The sequence below is a fragment of the Hemiscyllium ocellatum genome, unplaced genomic scaffold (assembly GCF_020745735.1).
Source record: "Hemiscyllium ocellatum isolate sHemOce1 unplaced genomic scaffold, sHemOce1.pat.X.cur. scaffold_544_pat_ctg1, whole genome shotgun sequence".
Classification (NCBI taxonomy): Eukaryota; Metazoa; Chordata; class Chondrichthyes; order Orectolobiformes; family Hemiscylliidae; genus Hemiscyllium; species Hemiscyllium ocellatum.
This window is the reverse complement of record NW_026869109.1, coordinates 85,330-106,105: the sequence shown is the minus strand read 5'-3', so window position 1 is coordinate 106,105 and position 20,776 is coordinate 85,330. Positions and strand designations below refer to the sequence as shown.

Sequence of the window (20,776 nt, the reverse complement as noted above, 5' to 3'; positions counted from 1 at the left end):
TCCGGAGTGCCTGCTTCCTGTTTGATAGACAGTCCTCCCTCTATACTGTGTAAAGTGGTCGAAAGGCTGAGTGTGGACGAGGAGCATCAGTCAGGAATCCAACCCGTCGAACCAGCTCTGCCATTGAATAAAATCATGCCTGATGTTATCGCGGCCTCTGTTCCACTTTCCTGCTATCTCTTCATCCTAAGACACCGTATTTGAAGGAATCAGTTGAGGGAACTATCTCTGAGCTCCTTCCAATATAACAATACACTTTCTTCATTGAGTAGAAAAATTCTTTACACACTACTCCAATGTGATCTCACTAAGATCCTGTACAGAGGCAGCAGAAACATTACCAGGCTGCTGAAAGGTTCCCTTCCAGTTTAGAGCAGTCTCAGCTCTCTAGGGGAATACACAGCATTGTTTAAAATCATTGTCCTTTTCTACTCTACATGCATAACTCTAGAGAAAATCTCACAATAATGAAGAGCATGAATATCGTGGTGAGATGACCTCTAACATTAATTTTAATTAGAATATGACCATGGGGGAGGAGAGGGAAGGGGTTCCAGAGTACTGGAGAACGATTAATACAATTCCACTTCACAGTAATCATGATTTGGAGATGTCGGTGTTGGACTGGGGTGTCCACATTTAAAAATCACACAACGCCAGGTTATAGTCCAACAGGTTTAATTGGAAGCACAGTAGCTTTCAGAGAACCGTACCTTCTTCAGGTGATTGTGGAGGACAAAATTGTAAGGCACAGCATTTATAGCAAAAAATTACAGTATGATGTAACTGAAACTACACATTGAAAATTACCTTGATTGTCTGTTGAGTCTTTCATCTGTTCGAATACCATGTTAGTTTAGCTTCTTCCGTGTGTAAATCAAAAAACCTTTTTTTAAAGTTGCATTCTCAGGTTAACTGCAACAATTGGGTTAGTTACACAATATGTCGAAGGTGTTACCGTTCTGTGTTCTCTGTCCATGCCATGATTTTAGATCGATTCTAACCTAAATAGTCAAATAACAGAGTTTTACTGTTTTTGAGCAAAGTACAATGTAACTCTGCACGTACAAATTCACCCCACAAAATGAATTTGCGCATGTGGGTCTTTGTGTCTGTCTGTGTGTATGTCTGTCTGGCTTGGGGGTTGTAAGTGTGAGAGAGAGTGTACATGTGTGTGTAGTGATTGCAGAGTGTCTTAATTCTGTGAGGGGTGCATGTGTGAGTGTGGTAGTGTGTATGTGTCTGGGGTGGGGGTTTGCGAGTGTCTGTGCGAGAGAGGGTATATGTGCCTGCATGAGTGTAGAGTGGTCTAAGTCTCTGAGAGGATGCATGTGTGAGTATAGGAGTGTGTGTGTCTGTAAGGGTGTGCGCGAGTGTCTGTGTGCATGTCTGTGTATATGTGTGTCCGTGTGTAGATAGGAGTGACTCTGTGTGTGTGTGTGTGTGTGTGTGTGTAAGTGTGTCTGTGTGTGTATATAGTGCATTGGTGGTCACCTGTAGTATGACATGAACACAAATGCACGGTTGAGGCCCGCCCTATGGGGACCGAACTTAGCTATCAGCCCCTGCTTGGCCACTTTTTGCTGTTGCCTGTCCTGAAGTCTACCTTGGAGGATGATCACCCGAAGGTCCGAGGTCGAAAGTCCTGTACCGCCGAAGTGTCCCCAACTGGGAGGCAACACTTCTGTCTGTTGATTGTTGTGTGGTGCCCATTCATCTGTCGCTGTAGCCTTTGCTCAGTTTCCCCAATGTACCATGCCTCCAGGCGCCCTTGCCTGCAACGTATAAGATAGACAATGTTGGCTGAGTCACATGAGTACCTGCCACGTACATGGTGGGAGGTGTCCTCACATGTAATGGTAATACCCATGTCCACATTCTGACACGTCTTGCAGCGGCTACCATGACAGGGTTGTATGGAGCTGTCCTGAAAGCTGGGCAGCTTGCTATGAACATATAATCTGTTTGAGGTTTGGTGGTTGTTTAAAGGCAAGCAGTGGAGGTGTGGGGAAGGTCTTGGCGAGGTGCTCATCCTCGTTGATAATGTGTTGCAGGTCACGAAGAACATGGCATCATTTTTCAGCTCCTGGGAAGTACTGAACAACGAAGTTGTCCCAGCAAGTTACCGTAATAACTTCCTTAGGAGATAGACACGTGCTCCCTATAACAAAGTGACAAAACCTGAACACAATACTCCAAGTGCGGCCTTCCCAAAGTCCTGTATAACTGCAACATAAATTCCCAACTTCCATCCTCAATGTCTGGCCTGATGAAGGTCAGTGTGCCAGATGCCTTCTTCACTGCCCTGTCTACATGTGACTCCACTCTCAGGGAACCATGCTCCTGAACATCAAGGTCTCTCTGCCCACTGCACCCCTTAAGGCCCTCCCATTCGCCGTGCAACTCCTACCTTGAGTTGAGATTCTAAAATGGAAGACATCACACATCTATATTAAATTCCATTTGCCATTTCTCGGCCACCTTCCCCGCCTGATTAAGGTCCTGCTGCAATTTCTGATAAACTTCCTCACTGAACATGCTCCCACTTATTTTAGTGTCATCTGTAAACTTACAAATCATACCTTGTACATTCTCAACCAAATCATAGTTAGCAAACAGCAATGGAACCATGCTCCAGTCTGACAAACATCCTTCCGCTAAACTCTCCGCTTCCTACCATCAAGCCAACTGTGTATCCAGTCGGCCAGTTCCCTCAGCATTCCACGTGATGTAACTCTCCAGAGCAGCCTGCCATGTGGAACCTTATCAAAGGCTTTACTGCTATCCATAGAGACTATGGTTACCGCTCAGCCCTCATCAACCTTCTTGGTCACTTCATCAGCGAACTCGAACAAATTTGGGAAGCATGATCTCCCACTCACAAGTCTATGCTGACTGCTCCGAATCAAACCCTGTGTAAGTAATGGGTGCAGACAATGGTATGCTGTCCTTCATTGTAAGATGATTCAAGTACATAAGTAATGCCATCTTCCTGCTGTTGTGGGGCCTTGCTGAGAGCGTGGTTGGGACACTCCCTACGGATTTGATCTCCTTTGTAAGGAATGATCTCCTTACCACAGACACGCGTGATGGTATCACGAGGATAGAGTGAAGAAGCTGAGTGTTTAATCAGTAGAGCCGTGAGAGAAGAAGAAACGGTGACGTTAAACACGAGGAGTGACAGCGATCACTTACTTCCAAAAGAGACATGGACAGGGTGAGAAATTCCATACTTTACCCAGGATTGATTGGTTTGATTTATTGTCACGTGTACCTCAGTACAGGGAAACACTTTATTTATGAGCAGTGGAGGAAGATCATAGCAACCATGGCCAGACAGACCATAGGTTGGAAATAGACTTGGACAGAGTAAGGCATACAGGTTACACTGAACAGGACGTGTACTAGACAAGATCAACATGAACAAGATCAGCAATATTTGAACTTAGAGAGTCCATTCATCAGTCTAACGTGACTTTCCTAATAGTTTATATGCCTAAATTAACTCTCCCCACGTTATTGTGCAGTCGGTGTGTGAACCCGTACTGAACGTCAGGTTACTCACAATCCCCAACAGCAGCCACAATACCTTCCATCTGAAACAGGTAGCCATTCCCATCAGCTCCCGCCCTACACAGAGAACACCAGACTGTGACCTTGGAGATGGAAGCTGCCTTCTTGAGACTTCACATAAGACAGATGGCTTTCCTCTTCACCACTAGAAAACCGTGTTAAAGTCCCACGTGTGTATCATGACAGATGGAGCTAAGAGGAGCAAAGTGGAACAGTCTGTCTGTTCAGCCTCTGCTCCACTTGTTCATCATGTTAGAGCATCAGTTAGGAGACAAAGAGGACTGTTGATGTGGAAGATCAGAGTAGACAGTGGTTTGGTGGAAAAGCACAGCAGGAGGATCGACGTTTCAGGCATAAGTCATTCATCAGGAATCAGCATCAAATACCTCATTCTGCCCCTGTGTAAGTGCATTGAGGTGGGAATGGCCTCCTACTGTTCCCGTGTAAGTGACTCATGGGACTGACTGGCTTCTTCCCTGTCCGATTGGACAGGGCCAAGGGTCTGATTGAGTTACCCTGGTTCCTGTATGACAGCTCGATGTGCTGACTAGTGTGATGATGCTGTAGCTTTAAGAGGTTATTTTGTTCTGGTTTATTTTAAGAGAGAGATTGAATGACCGTTACCAAGCTGGCTAGTTAGGACCACTTAAGTAAACAACTAGTGAGGCCTCAGGTTTATTTTAATGCAGATGGAATGGGTGTGGTCAGCTCTCACAGATTAGGATTTCTGGGTTTTGGTTCCTCAGTAACATCAGAAATTATTGGGGTCTCCACTGAGTTGAAAGTTTTAGTGAATGTCTCCTGGCCGTTAGTCTCTATGAATTTTCTCTTGGTGCTGTTTTTAAATCCTGAATTGGAGAAATATTTGTGTCATTCAGTGTCTGACTATTCCTTTTTGTCAAGGGCTGTGATCATGTGATTTTCCAGTATTGGAACAGTTCATTAGTATTAGTTCCTAGATCTATTATTCTGTTAACTTGTCCAATATAATTACATTATTCTAAATTCTTCTTTCTTTGGTTTTATATCATCTATCGTGTTTAAGTAAATGGTGTTATGCTTCACACCAAGTTGTTTGACCAGTCACATTGCATCTGGAACAGACACTTTACATTTTCTTTAAAATAAGAAAACATTAGAGTCTCGGCTACCGCCTTCAAATATTGTCGAGGGGCTCTGGTGTGGCCCATCACACTAGAATCCTTCTCTTCCTGAGTAATATGTTGGAGGCACTGAATGGGCTGTCCCTGTTCTTCTCCAACAGTGTCAATGGGCTGAACGACTTCCTCATATTCCTGTGAAACCAGTTTGAGGTGCGGAATGATTTCTTAGTTTACTGTGGCAATGTGCAGTGTCAGACAGTCCTCTATATGAATGTTACTGACTCTGTAAAAGCACAAACCTCAATGGAGTCCATGTCTTGCTGCACATGGACACAGTCCAGTTCAGAAGCTGACGGGGGCGTCAAATTATTCTGAACATTGTGGAATCCTCAGTGACCATCCCCACTTCGGATCTTATGGTGAGGAGGGTGGGGGCGGGGAGACATTGATGAAGCAGCTGAAGATGTTTGTGAAGAGGAAGCTACCCTGAGGATCTCCCACAGAGCTGACCCGGGACTGAGATGATGAATGTCTTCCTTTGTGCCATGTTTGAATCCAAACACTGGAGAGTTTTCTCTGATTCCCATTAAGTTCAGATTTGTTAAGCTCCTTGATGTCAACAGAAGTCAACAGAAGCCTTGATATCAGGGCCAGTCATTTTTACCTGACCCCTTGTGTTAATCTCTTTTGTTCATATCAATAAGCCATGATATAGGAGCAGCAAGGGGTTTCTTCAAACAGGTGGCATTGAATGTCAGGATTTCGCTTCTCAAGAGTGTTCGGGGAGCCAGATGACTGAAAGTATTTGAAGAGGAGGTAGATGGGTATTGACCTGTCAGAGACGATGAAGAATTGGGTTTGAAAGAGGATTTGAGACCAAGAGCAGAGCAGCCATGATCTTAGTGAAGGGCAAGGCAGGTTTGGGGAGTGAATGAGCTGCCCCTGTGTCTGATGTTCTCACATTCTGTTATTGGACAGTTAGTGGGTGTTATATTCATGGATATTCTGTTATTGAATGTTGCTGTCAGGGAGACCAGAGGATTTTGTGAGCCATTGCTGGGTGAGGTATGGGGGCTGTATTCATAGTGAATTTGGGTCTACAACATGACCCACAAATGCAGCACAAGTTTCAGAGAGGGGAAGCTCTGTAAAGAGAGATGAGGGGCCTCTTTCATACCCTATCCTGGATTTTACAATTACATTTCTCAAATCACATCAAAGCGTGTGGGACAGTCATGAAGGGCCGAGTGATCTCCTCTGTTTCTGTGAACCAGGTTATAGAAGTAAGTAGCCTCTAAATGCTCCTGCCTAACAGGTTTAATGGGCTGAATGGAACACAGGAACACGGGATTGAGGGACAGGAGTGAGTCATTAGACACTTTGAACCTTCTCCACCAGGCACTAAGATTGTGGCTGAGCAGGTTGGGGTCTCAGCCCCACTTTCCTGTCTGCGTCCCATTATGCATGACTCACTTCTCTGTCAAATATTTACCTAATGCAGCTTTCAACCAATGTGAATATGGAGGCAAGTTAAACTTCCAGTGAAGAGGATTCCCACTTGAAAGGTCCTTTCAGAATTATTCGTCATTCCTCTGATAGAATCAAAGTGTCATGCAGAATGGAAACAGACCCGTCAGTCCAATCTGTTCACTCCGATCAGATATCAAATCTGATCCAGTTCCATTTGCCAGCATTTGGCCGATATCCCTCGTCTTTCAGATACTTTTTAAATGTGCGATTGTAACCGCCTTCACCACTTCCTCTGACAGCACTTTCTGAACATACACCACTCTATGTGTGAAACATTTATCTTCAGTCCCTTCTAAATCATTCCCCCTCTCCCGTCCAACCTATATTCTCCTGTTCTGGGCTCCCCTACCCTGGGAAGCAGAACATGGCTGTTCAGAATATCCATGCCCCTGCTGGTTCTATAAACCTCTATAATGTGACCCCTCAACCTCTGACACTCCAGGGGGAAACACCTCAACCTAATCAACCTCTCCCTAAAGCTCAAACCTCCAGTCCTGGGACATCTGTGTAAGTCATTTCTGCAGAAAACCGAGTTGTACGCAGTATTCTTAAAGTGGCCTCACCAACATCCTGTACAGATACAACATGCCACCACAACTCCTATACTCAATGCTCTGACTGATTAAGGCAAATGTGTAAAATGTGTTCTGTACCGCACTGTCTGCATTAGACTCCACTTTCAAGGAACAATGTACCTGCAGCCCTGTGTCCATTTGTTCCACAACACTCACCAGGCCCTGACCATTAAGTGTATAATTTCTGCCCTGATTTGCCTTCCCAAAATACAAAACCTCGTCTTTATCTAAATTAAACTTCATCTGTCACTCCTTGCCCCTTTGTCCCATCTATCTGTGACCTTGTTGTACTCTGAGATAATCTACTACACCACCTTTCTGATGTAATCTGTAACCTTACTAACTATGGCCCCAATATTCGCATTTAAATCCTTGACATAAATGATGAAATGTTGTGAACTCAGTCCTGATTCTTACAGCACACTGCTGCTCACAAGCCTCCAGTCTGAAAAATACCCCTCTTCCTTCAAGCCAATTGTGACGACCTTTTTCTGTATCCCATGTGACCCAACCTTATTAATCTCTCTACCAATCAGAATGAAATCCTAGCTATGAAGAGAGGCTGAGTAGGTTAGGTTTATTTTCACTAGAAAAAAGGAGATTGAGGGGGGGACCGGATTGAGGTTTACAAAATCATGAAGGTTATAGATAGGGTGGACAGAGGCAAGCTTTTTCCCAGGGTGAAGGATTCAATAGCGAGAGGTCGTGCTTTCAAGGTGAGAGGTAGACAGTTTAAGGGGGATACACGCGGTAAGTACTTTACACAGAGGGTGGTGGGTGTTTGGAACGCGTTGCTAGCAGAGGTGGTAGAGGCAGGCACGGCAGATTCATTTAAGGTGCGTCTAGACAGATGCATGAGTAGGTGGGGAGCAGAGGAGTAGGTGGGGAGCAGAGGAGTAGGTGGGGAGCAGAGGGATACAGATGCTCAGGGATTGACCGACAGATTTAGACAGTACATTTGGATCGGCTCAGGCTTGGAGGGCGAAGGGCCTGTTCCTGGGCTGAAAGATTTTCTTTGCTCTTTGTTCTTTAAATGAACACCTTGCTGAGGTCCATATAGACAATGTCAACCAAACTGCCGTCATCAATCTTCTTTGTCACCTCTTCAATAAACTCAACCAAATGAATGAGACATGATTTCCCATGCAGAAAGCCACGTTGTCTACCCTGATCAGCCCTTACCTTCCCAAATGTATGTAAATGCTATCCCTCAGAATCCCCTCCAACAGCTCACCCACCACCGACATCAGGCTCACCGGTCTATAGTTCCCCGGCTTTTTGGGCCATTGTTTCCTTTCTAGTCCCACTCCCCCACTGCTCACAACAAATGTTAAATGTAACCAGGTCGGTGATATGGCCGATGATATCGGTCTCAGACTGGGTCAGGGTCAGTTTTAGGAACAAGTCAGGCTAGTTTCTTTAATCTGCTCAAATAGCACGTTTATGATCCAGAGCAATGTTACTCCAACTATGATGGAAAGATGGATGGCAAACTGTTTTTGTATTGCAAATATATAATCAATATTTCCCTTTCTATAAAACACACACACACACTCTGCAATTTTTACTTGAAAGAACTTTGTCCAGATATTATCCCATGTACATTGTCCAAACGATGTCTCCATCACATTCCCTGTCCCATGTCGGTGCATCATTGCTGCTGTCATACACAGAGCCATACCCTTAGCAGAAAATGGTCTTGGTCGATTTGAAGATAAGTTTTTATGTTCCTGCTTCATTAAAAAATAAAAATGTCTAATTTATTCAGAATACGTGTGTTAAAATGAATGCATTTTTTAAACAAATACAGAAATTGCTGGAAAAGCTCGGCAGGTCTGTCAGCATCCAGATGCCTTTTACATGCTGTAGTTGTACCCAGCCTCCACCACTTCCTCTGGCAGCTCATTCCATATGCACACCACCCTCTTTGTGAAAAGATGCCCTTTAGGCCACATCAAAACCTTTCCCCTCTCACTTTCCACCAATGCCGTCGAGTTTTGGACGCCCCTAACCTGGGGAAAAACCCTGAATACTCAACCTATCCATGACCATTCTGATTTTATAAACCTTTCCTGCTGCGAAATATGACTCCAATCAACACAAATGGCTGTACTTTCAGTCATCCTGGGCCTAAATTCTGAAATTCAACACTGACACCTGTTCTTTCTCCATCAAGTCACAATTCTAAACCAGTTTAATCAGTTTGTTCAGATATATTAGGAGACACTTCTGTGGGATTTACACCTAGACCTTTGTGCCCGGAGGTAGGGACACGAGCACCACTCGGCAATACCCATAAAGCTGTAACATTATTCTCCTGTGTGTTTGTTCATCAGCCTGTTCTGACATGTTGTGACATACCTCTGCAACAGACAGGACTTCGATCCAGGCCTTCTCATCCAGAGCTAGGAACACTACCACACAAGTTCAGGAATTGGAATCAAATCCAGAGCTCTGGCTCAGAGACACGGACACTGCCCACTATACTACCAAAACCAGATTTTGGGTCATATTTTAGTGCCCGCTTCCAGCTCAGTGTGGATTGATTATAATCAGGTTACTATTACTGAATTACAAAAAACACTTTGTATTATTAAACAAATGCAAGATATTTGTCTCAACTGTAGGATATTGAGTGTACTTGCTGAATATTGAAATTAACTATGAACATCTTTAATCACTATTATCTGTAGTCTGCAATATTAGGGAAAGAAATCCCACAGAAACACTCTGCCCAATGATGGGTCTCAAATAGATGTTTATTACTGAACACCAGAGGCGAAGGAAGGGATTAATTTCTGACCCCAAAACACCGATCAATCTTACCCACCTCTAACGTGTGTCTGCCCTCTTCCTAAAACCATGAAATGATACCAGGCCGCTGATTACTGTCCAGCCTCTCCTCCCAAACGACTGTGTCTGCAATCTGTCCCTCCTCCCTCTAACCACACAAGGCAACCCAAGCTCAGGGTCTTTGTGAAAATCAAGGCCAGAGTGTGCAGGCCTCCTGGAGAGGGGTGGGCATTTTAAAATTGAAGGGGGAGGGGGAGGTGGCAGTCATATCACACACTGGGCTGAGGGGTGGCAGATGGAGGATAGTCTGGATTAATGCCAGGCATTGGATTTGGTAAATCAAACAAGAACAGGACCTATACAATTAAAAGTAGGGTCTTTTGGTGGTGTAGTACAGAAACCTAGGCTGTCAGGTTTAATTCTTTAAAATTTGCATCTGATATAGAAAGTGGCTAAGAAGGTGTTTAACACACTTGTCTTCATAGGTCAGACCTTTGAGTATCGGACTTGGGATGTCATGTTGAGGTTGTACAGGACATCGGTGAGGCCTCTTCTGGAATACCGTGTCCAGTCTGGTCACCCTGCCCACTCATTCCATAGGCACACCACCCTCTGGGTGAAAAGGTGCCCCTTAGGTCGCTTTTAAATGTTACCCTCTCACCTTAAGCCTATGTCCTCTAGTTTTGGACTCCCCCGTACCCTTAGCAAATACCTTGACTATTCACTTTGATATTATTGACCTTGATGTTATTAAGCTGGAGAGGGTTCAGAAGAGTTTAACCTGGATGTTGCTGGAAATGGAGGGATTGAGCTATAAGGAGAGGCTGAATAGGCTGGGACATTTTTCACTGGAGAGCATGAGATGGAGGGGTAACTTTACAGAGGTTTATAAAGTGATGAGGGGTACAGATAATCTGCAGGGCTGATGTCTTTTCCCGAGAGTTGGGGATTCAAAACTGAGGGATATTTTGAGGCGTGAGGAAAAAGATTTACAAAAGTCAGGAGAGGTAATTATTTTAGACCGAAGCTGGCTTTTGTGTGGAATTAACTTCCAGAGGAACTGGTGAAAATAGGGACAGTTACAATGTTTAAAGGACATTTAGATCAGTACATGGATAAGACATCAGTTTGGATGGTGCTGTGAGCAGCTGCCCTCTCACTCCCCCTCTCTGAATGTATCCCTGTTGGTTTTCACCCTCTGCCAATGCCTGTGCAGTGGCATGTGCAGGCCAGCAGAGGGTGGCATTGTATCACTTTCAGCACCACAGAGACTGCCAGACCTACCCACACAGAGACACACAGATACACACACAGCAGTTGTTAGGGCACAGCGTGAAGCTTATCTGGTAACTTAAATTAAACATAAAGAAATGCTCACTTTACTTTGTAAACTGTTGAAATATGAGTGATAGAGAACTCCCAAATTCCACTGTTTAAACAAAAAATATCAATGTATTTTTTTAACTCTGACAGTGAACATTTTACATCAACTATTCACAACTCTGGGACCCTCTTTCTCCTAACTGCTTATTACCCTACTCCAACTCTACAGCAATATACTGTTTCAATGAGACACTTATTAAAATTACATAAACGTAATTTCAAAACCAAACAGCAGCTGTTGTTTCATCTCACCTCACACCAATCTCCCTTTTCCCATCTTTCCTGGGAAGTATGGCTCATGTTACAGGATGCTATCGAAGTGTCGATATTTCAGCATTCTGAAACCTGGGAACACATCCTTCCATGACACTGTCTCTCAGTCTCCCCCTCTCTGTCTATAACCCAAACCCCTCCCATGTGGTGATATTTAAACTGATTCCCCCGCCATCTCTCTCTGGCAGGGATGTTCACACCCACAGCACTCCCTTATCATGGCACAATGGAGATATGGAGCTGGAAATGGATGGGAGCTGAACATCCTGTCACTTCCAGCATGGGCTGCAAGTTTCCCCACACTGGGCAGGGATCTAACACAGTGTTACTGAGCAATGTACTGGGGTGGGGTACACAGTCCAACATGCTGCGAGGGTAACTGCTCCTGGGTTACTGAGCAATGTACTGGGGTGGGGTACACAGTCCAACATGTTGGGAGGGTAACTGCTCCTGGGTTACAGATCAATGCACTGGGGTGGTGTACACAGCCCTACATGCTGGGAGGGTAACTGCTCCTGGGTTACAGATTAATTCACGGGTGATCACTGCACAGGTCTCTGTGCTGGTCAGACGGTCTGGTTGAGGTTTGTAGATAATGCAATGATGTGGTTAGTGCAGCTCCCCGTGCTGGATGGATATTTGTTCCAGGTTCCCACATTAGTGCCCTGCTATGGTCTGCACAGCTCCGGTACTGGACAGATCTGTAGGCTGTGCACAATACATCATGTTGGTGGGGTGGATGGAGGGAAAGGTGATGGACAGGTCATGGAGCTCCCCCGAACGTTCTGTCCCTGACATTCTATAACTGACATTCCCCGGAACGTTCTGTCCCCGACATTCTATAACTGCCATTCCCCGGAACGTTCTGTTCCCGACATTCTATAACTGACATTCCCCGGAACGTTCTGTCCCTGACATTCTATAACTGACATTCCCCGGAATGTTCTGTCCCTGACATTCTATAACTGACATTCCCCGGAACGTTCTGTCCCTGACGTTGTTTGTTTGTGAACGGCCGGACGTCAGTGAATTGAACAAACGATAAGATCCCGAGGGAAGAGATCCCGTTCCAGGGAGAAGGAGACACTGTTCCGAAGGCCCCTCAGGCAGTTAAAGGGGTGAATGCGTTTTCATGGAAATTACATTTCCTCACGACACAGGATCGACCACAATTTAGACCAAAATACAGAAATTCCCAAACTCCGTCTGTCTTCAGGAAACTGGGAGAGAATCCTTCAGGACAGCAACGTTTCCACCCTCCGTATTAGGAACTGGGAAGGAGTGACCTGTGTCTGCTCTCGAGTGAACGAGTGTGTGGGAATGTTCTAGAAACCATCTGTCCTTATGGATGTGTCTCTGTGTGTTTGGGGAGGGAGGGTTTCTTGTGGTTTATGTCACATTTTTGTCAGTAATTCCGACCTTCCCATTTGTTATTCCAGCTCCAATTATTTTAATAAATCCCTGAATACAGGGACACATTTGAAAATCTCACTGGGTCCCCGATCAAACGGGTCCCTTTGCCTCCAGGCTGATGGATAATGGGTTTGTTTTCCTTCCTCACAGTTAACGTAGTGACCATCTACGTCCTGCTTTATAAAGATTGTGGATTGTCTCCATGTGTCAGACGTTACCTGGGGGCCATGGCAGCGGCGGATCTCCTGGTCATTATCCTCGACCTGATCCTGAGACACATTCCCATTGTTTATCAGGAACAGTTTTATTTCCTGAGGGACTCCGTCCCCGTGTGTAATATCCACGCCGTCCTGCTTTATGCAGCCACTGACTGCTCTGTCTGGTTCACCGTCACTTTCACCTTTGATCGGTTTGTGGCCATTTGTTGCCAGAAGCTGAAAAGTAAATATTGCAGTGAGAAAACGGCGGCTGTGGTTCTGGGAGCAGTGACTGTGCTGAGCTGTTTAAAGAACATTTCCTGGTATTTTATGCTCACGGCTCGGTATTGGCTGGGGAACGCCCCCTGGTTTTGTGATGTAACAGACGCTGTTCTATTCTCCAGTGTCTGGGTCACAATCGAGTTCCTCCACCACATTCTAACCCCGGGTGTCCCATTTCTCCTGATTCTGCTGCTCAATGTTCTCACCGTCAGACACATTTTAGTGACCAGCAGAGCCCGCAGGAGACTCCGCGCTCACACCAATGGGGACGCTCAGTCTGACACTGAAATGAGAAACCGAAAAAAATCCATCATTTTACTGTTTGTGATCTCGGCCAATTTCATCCTGTTATGGTCAACGTTAATGCTGTATTCTATATGGGGCCGGATGTGGTATATTGTGGATACCCCTCTGTATCTCGATGGCTTTGTGCAGGAATTGGGCTTCATGCTGCAGCTCCTCAGTTGCTGCACAAACACCGCGATTTATGCCGTGACCCAGACTAAGTTCAGGCAGCAGCTGAAGAATGTGCTGAAATATCCCTTCACCCAAATCCATCCATCCATCAAATTCCCTCATTAATCACACCATCCGGGATTTTCTCATTTCAGTTCAGTGTTTCAGCGATGGAGCAGCCTGTCGCTATGGTAACAGACTGAGGGGAGCACTGGTTTGTCCATCCTTATCCCACAGGGGGGTTACAGGGAAACATTTCAATGTTTCTCACAACTCAGGGGCCAGTGAGAAAAGGCACCATCCCACTGACTGTATCCATCACTTCCATTTGTAACCAATAAAAATGCTGATTACAGCGTGCCGAGCAGCAGAGGGACCGATGTTGTTGTGTGTCTTTGTGTTGGAGAAGCTGAGCTGGAGAGAGACAGACTCAGCCCCAAGTCCTGGTCCTCAGGGAAGGGGAGGGCACCGCGCCCTGAGCTCAGGAGCTGGGGTTAACTCCCTCTGTTTCCCCCCGACTCCAACCCAGCCTCCCCATTACCTCTCCCCTACTCTTTCTCCTCAATTCTCTCTCTCTCTTTCAGCACACACACTCTTTCTCAACCCTCTCCTCATCCCCCTCTCTCTCACACACCCCACACCACCAACCCCAGTTTCTCTACCTGCCTCCATTTTCCCTCTCCCCTCTCTCTCTCATGCCGTCACTGTCTCCCTCCCACAATTCCATCTCTACCCCATTTTCCCCACCTCCAACATCTCACCCCCACCACCCACACGCAGCCTCACTCCCAAACATCCCCAGTCTCTGGGTCAGAGGGAGAGGGAAGGACCAGGGAGACAGAGTATGTCAGAGAGACAGGGAGGGAGGGACAGGAGGGAGACAGATTCAGTCAGAGGGAAAGAGAGGGAGGTGGGAAGAGAGAGACACCGAGGGAGGTGGAGAGCGAGAAGGGCGACAGACAGAGAGAGAGAGAGAGAGAGAGAGAGAGAGAGAGAGAGAAAGAGGAAGGTCGAGACAGAGAGATGGTGAGAGAGAGGAAAGGCACAAAGGAGAGATGTGTGTGTGAGAGGTCGAGAGAAAGAGGGAGGGAGCGATAGAGAGAGAGGGAGGGGGCGAGGGAGAAGGAGGGGCCGAGAGAGAGAGGGAGGTGGCAAGTGAGAGAGAGAGGGAGTGGGTGAGAGAGAGAGAGAGAGGGGTGTGAGAGAGAGAGAGAGAGAGGTGGGGTGAGAGAGAAGGGGGGGTTAGAGGGAGGGGGCGAGAGAGAGAGAGAGGGAGGGGCAAAAGAGAGGGAGGGGTTGAGAGAGAGAGGGGATTGAGAGAGAGAGAGAGGGAGGGGGTGAGAGAGAGGGGGAGGGGGTGGAAAGAGAGGGATTGGCTGAGAGAAGGAGGAAGGGGGACGAGAGAGAGGGAGGGGGAGAGAGACAGAATGGGAGGGCGGGCAAGAGAGAGAAAGGGAGGTGTATCGAGAGTGCAGGAGGGCACGAGAGAGAGAGAGAGTGAGGGGGACGTGAGAGAGGGAGGGGGATGAGACAGAGAGGTAGGCGGCGAGAGAGAGAGGGAGGGGGCGAGAGAGAGAAGGAGGGGGAGAGAGAGGGGTTCGAAAGAGACAAGGAGGAGGATGAGCCAGAGGGAGGGGACGAGAGAAAGAGGGAGGTGTACAAGAGAGAGAGGGAGGGGGTGACAGAGAGAGGGGGCCGAGAGAGAGGGGCGGGGACGAGAGAGGGGGATGGGGACGAGAGAGAGGGAGGAAGGGGGTGAGAGATAGAGGGGGAGGCGGAGAAAGAGAGAGCGAGAGAGAGAGGGAGTGGGTGTGAGAGAGAGAGGGAGTGGGTGTGAGGGAGAGAGGGAGAAGTTGACAGAGAGAGGGAGGGGGCGAGAGACAGAATGGGAGGGCTGGCAACAGAGTGAAAGGGAGGGGGACGAGAGAGAGGAGGGGGACGAGAGAGAGGAGGGGGACGAGAGAGAGGAGGGGGTGAGAGTGAGAGAGAGAGGAAGGGGTTGAGAGAGAGGGGGGCGAGAGAGGGTGGGGGCAAGAGAGAGGGGGCGACGGGAGAGGGAGGGGGCGAGGAAAGGAGAGAGGGGAGGGTGAGAGAAATAGAGAGGGGGCGAGAGAGGGGGGAGACGAGAGAGAGAGAGGGTGGGGGGCGAAAGAGAGAGGGAGGGGACGAGAGAGGGAGGGGTGCGTGAGAGAGAGAGGGATGGGGCGAGAGAGAGAGAGGGAGGGTCGAGAGAGAAAGGGGGCGAGAGAGAGAGGGAGGGGACAAGAGAGAGAGTGGGCGAGAGAGAGGGGGAGGGTCTCAAGAGAGAGAAAGAAGGGAGCGAGAGAGAGGGATGGGGGCGAGAGAGATGGAGGGGGCGAGAGAGATAGGGAGGGGGCGAGAGAGAGAGGGGGCGAGAGAGAGAGATGGGGGCGAGAGAGAGAGAGAGACAGAGGGGGTGAGAGAGAGAGGGAAGGGGGAGAGAGGAAAAGAGGGAGGGGGTGAGAGAGAGAGAGGGAGTGGGGCGTGAGAGAGAAGGGGCGCGAGAGAGAGAGGAGGCGACAGAGAGAGGGAGGGGGATGAGAGCACGAAGGAGGGGGACGAGTGAGAGGGACGAGAGAGAGAGAGAGGGTGGGGGGTCGAGAGAGAGAGAGAGAGAGTGGGAGGTCGAGAGAGGGAGAGGGAGGGGGACAATAAAGAGAAGGGGTGTGAGAGAGGGAGGGAGGGGTCAAGAGAGAGAGAGGGAAGGGGTGAGAGAGAGAGGGAGGGTTCAAGAGAAGAGGGAGGGGGCGAGAGTGTGAGGGATATGGGGGCGAGACTGAGAGAGGGAGGGGGTGAGGGGGGCCAAGAGAGAGGGTGGGATGAGAGACGGAGGAGGGGAGAGAGAGAGAGACAGAGGGAGGGGGTGTGAGAGAGAGAGGGAGGGGGTGTGAGAGAGAGGGAGGGGGTGTGAGAGAGAGAGGGAGGGGGTGTGAGAGAGAGAGGGAGAGGTTGAGAGAGAGAGAGGGAGGGGGCGAGAGACAGAATGGGAGGGCTGGCAACAGAGCGAAAAGGAGGGGGACGAGAGAGAGGAGGGCGACGAGAGAGAGGAGGGGGACGAGAGAGAGGAGGGGGACGAGAGAGAGGAGGGGGACGAGAGAGAGGAGGGGGTGAGAGCGAGAGAGAGAGGAAGGGGTTGAGAGAGAGGGGGGCGAGAAAGGGTGGGGGCAAGAGAGAGGGGGCGACGGGAGAGGGAGGGGGCGAGGAAAGGAGAGAGGGGAGGGTGAGAGAAATAGAGAGGGGGCGAGAGAGGGGGGGAGACGAGAGAGAGAGAGGGTGGGGGGCGAAAGAGAGAGGGAGGGGACGAGAGAGGGAGGGGGCGTGCGAGAGAGAGAGGGATGGGGCGAGAGAGAGAGAGGGAGGGTCGAGAGAGAAAGGGGGGCGAGAGAGAGAGGGAGGGGACAAGAGAGAGAGTGGGCGAGAGAGAGAGAGGGGGAGGGTCTCAAGAGAGAGAAAGAAGGGAGTGAGAGAGAGAGGGATGGGGGCGAGAGAGATGGAGGGGGCAAGAGAGATAGGGAGGGGGCGAGAGAGAGAGAGGGGGCGAGAGAGAGAGAGGGGGGCGAGAGAGAGAGAGACAGAGGGGGTGAGAGAGAGGGGGGGACGAGAGGGGAAAAGAGGGAGGGGGTGAGAGAGAGAGAGGGGGAGGGGCGAGAGAGAGAGAGAAAGGGAGGCGAGAGAGAGAGAGAGAAAGGGAGGCGAGAGAGAGAGGGAGGATGCAGGAGTGAGAGGGCGGTGGCGAGAGAGAGAGGGAGTGGGGCGTGAGAGAGAAGGGGCGCGAGAGAGAGAGGAGGCGACAGAGAGAGGGAGGGGGATGAGAGCACGAAGGAGGGGGACGAGTGAGAGGGACGAGAGAGAGAGAGGGTGGGAGGTCGAGAGAGGGAGAGGGAGGGAGACAATAAAGAGAAGGGGTGTGAGAGAGGGAGGGAGGGGTCGAGAGAGAGAGAGGGAAGGGGTGAGAGAGAGAGGGAGGGTTCAAGAGAAGAGGGAGGGGGCGAGAGTGTGAGGGATATGGGGGCGAGAGTGAGAGAGGGAGGGGGTGAGGGGCGCCAAGAGAGAGGGTGGGATGAGAGACGGAGGAGGGGAGAGAGAGAGAGGGAGTGGGCACGAGAGAGAGGTAGGGGGGCGAGACAGAGGGAGAGGGAGGGGGCCGAGAGAGATGGAGGGGGGGGCGAGAGAAAGAGTGGGGGGTGCGAGAGAGAGAGAGGGAGGGGGGCGAGAGAGAGTGAGCGTGAAGGGGTGATAGTGAGAGGAAGGGGGTGTGAGAAAGGGAGGGGGCGAGAGAGAGAGAGGGAGGGGTGGGAGATAGAGAGGTGGGGTGAAAGAGAGGGCTGGGGGCGAGAGAGAGAGACGGAGGGGGCGAGAGAGAGGGAGGGAGCGAGAGAGGGAGGGGGGCGAGAGAGAAAGGAGGGGGAAGAGAGAGAGGGAGGGGGACAAGAGAGAGAGGGAGGTGGGTGAGTGAAAGAAAGGGAGGAGGTTGAGAGAGACAGAGAAGGACCGGGGCAAGAGAGAGAGAGGTAGTGGGCGTGAGAGAGAAGTGGGGTGAGAGAGCGAGAGAGGGGGGCAAGAGAGAGAGATGGAGTGGGTGAGAGAGAGTTGGACGAGAGAGAGACGGAGAGGGCAAGAGAGAGGGAGGGGGTGGGAGAGAGAGGGAGGGGCGAGAGAGAGGGAGGGGCGAGAGAGAGGGGCGAGAGAGAGAGAGTGAGGGAGGGCAAGAGAAAGAGAGGAGGCAAGAGAGAGAGAGGGGGAGAGAGAGAGGGGGAGGGAAATGAGAGCGCGAGGGAGGGGGACAAGAGAAAGAGGGAGGTGGGTGAGTGAAAGAAAGGGAGGAGGTTGAGAGAGACAGAAGGACCGGGGCAAGAGAGAGAGAGAGGTAGTGGGCGAGAGAGAGGGAGAGAGGAGGGGGGGCGAGAGAGAGAGATAGAGGGGGTGAGAGAGGGGGGGCGAGAGAGAGACGGAGGGGGCGAGAAAGAGAGGGAGGGGGAGCAAGAGAGTAAGATGTAAGGGGCGAAGAGACAGAATAAAAAGATGATGGATTACTGGGCTAATGGTAGGCTACTTGGTAGTGTGGATGAGCAGAGGGATCTTGGTGTCCATGTACACAGATCTCTGAAAGTTGCCACCCAGGTAAATAGTGCTGTGAGGAAGGCATATGGTGTACTGGCCTTTATTGGCAGAGGAATTGAGTTCCGGAGTCCTGAGGTCATGTTGCAGTTGTATAAGACTCTGGTGAGGCCTCATCTGGAGTATTGTGTGCAGTTTTGGTCGCCATACTATAGGAAGGATGTGGAAGCTTTAGAACGAGTGCAGAGGAGGTTTACCAGGATGTTGCCTGGAATGGTAGGAAAATCTTATGAGGAAAGGCTGAGGCACTTGGGGCTGTTCTCATTGGAGAAGAGAAGGTTTAGGGGAGATCTGATAGAAGTGTATAAGATGATTAGGGGTTTAGATAGGGTAGATACTAAGATCCTTTTACTGCTAATGGAGTCAGGTGTTACTAGGGGACATAGCTTTAAATTAAGGGGTGGTAGGTATAGGACAGATGTTAGGGGTAGATTCTTCATACAGCGGGTTGTGAGTTCATGGAATGCCCTGCCCGTATCAGTGGTGAACTCTCCTTCTTTATGGTCATTTAAGCGGGCATTGGATAGGCATTTGGAAGTTATTGGGCTAGTATAGGTTAGGTAGGATTCGGTCGGCGCAACATCGAGGGCGAAGGGCCTGTACTGCGCTGTATCCTTCTATGTTCTATGTTCTATGTTCTAGAGAGTGAGGGGGCGAGAGAGAGGGCTGGGGGTGAGAGAGAGAGGGAGGGGGACGAGAGGGAGAAGGGGTGTGAGAGAGGGAGGGGGGCAAGAGAGAGAGAGGGAAGGGGTGAGAGAGAGAGGGGGGTTCAAGAAAAGAGGGGAGGGCGAGAGAGAGAGGGTGACGGGGTGAGATTGAGAGAGGGAGGGGGTAAGAGAGAGAGAGAGAGAGAAGGGAGTGAGAGTGAGAGGGGCGAGAGAGAGAGGCAGGGGGGCGAGAGAGACGGAGAGGGAGGGGCACGAGAGATTGAGAGGTGGGGGACGAGAGATTGAGAGAGAGAGAGGGAGGAGGATGAGAGAGCGAGGGAGGGCGACGAGAGAAAGAGTGGGGAGTGCAAGAGAGAGAGGGGCAAGAGAGAGGGGGGATGAGAGGGGGGTGCGAGAGAGAGAGAGAGAGGGAAGGGGATGAGAGAGAGAGGAGGGGGCGAAAGAGACGATTGGGGGCGAGAGAGAGACAGTGGGGGCGAGAGAGAGGGAGGGGGCGAGAGAGAGGGAGGGGGCGAGAGAGAGGGAGGGGGTGAGATAGAGAGGGAGGGGGATGAGAGAGCAAGGGAGGGATATGAGAGAGATGGGGGGCGAGAGAAAGAGTGGGGGGTGCAAGAGAGAGAAGGGCAAGAGAGGGGGGGATGAGAGGGAGGTGCGAGAGAGAGAGGGGCGAGAGAGAGAGAGGGAAGGGGGTGAGAAAGAGGGAGGGGGCGTAAGAGAGACAGTGGGGGCGAGAGATAGGGAGGGGGGCGAGAGAGAGGAGGTGAGAGAGAGAGGGAGGGGGGTGAGAGAGGGAGGAGGTGAGATAGAGAGGGAGGGGACGAGAGACAGAGAGGGAGGGGGCGAGAGAGAGAGGGAGACGAGAGAGTGAGGGAGGTGGCGAGGGAGAGGAGGTGGCGAGAGAGAGAGGGAGCGAGAGAGAGAGAATGAGGGGGTTGACAGAGAGAGGGAGGGCTGTGAGGGAGAGGGAGGGGGCGAGAGAGAGAGGGAGGCCGGTGAGAGAGAGGAAGGGGGACGAGAGAGCGAGGGAGGGGAACGAGAGAGAGAGAGGGAGGTGGGTGAGTGAAAGAAAGGGAGGATTTCGAGAGAGACAGAGAATGAGGGGGGCGAGAGAGAGAGAGGTAGTGGGCGAGAGCGAGAGATGGGGTGAGAGAGGGAGGGGGACAAGAGAGAGAGAGGGAGGGAGGGGTGAGAGAGAGATGGGGACGAGAGAGATACGGAGGTGGCGACAGAGCGAGAGGGAGGGGGGCAGAGAGAGAGTGGGAGGGGGAGAGATAGAGTGTGAAGGGGTTGACAGAGAGAGGGAGGGCTGTGAGAGAGAGGGAGGGAGCAAGAGAGAGAGAGGGAGGCTGGTGAGAGAGAGGGAGGGGTGAGAGAGAGAGGGAGCGGGTTAA

At 50.1% G+C, this 20,776-nt stretch overlaps 1 long non-coding RNA gene across 1 annotated transcript; it reads right to left on the bottom strand.

Moving 5' to 3' along the window:
- Positions 1 to 721: 721 nt before the first annotated feature.
- Positions 722 to 13,373, bottom strand: LOC132813931 (uncharacterized). Its single transcript, XR_009644217.1, has 3 exons — positions 12,862 to 13,373; positions 1,607 to 1,775; positions 722 to 1,004 (listed from the first exon to the last, which is right to left on the bottom strand). It is a non-coding gene; the product is annotated as an uncharacterized LOC132813931 (long non-coding RNA).
- Between the last annotated feature and the right edge of the window lie 7,403 nt (positions 13,374 to 20,776).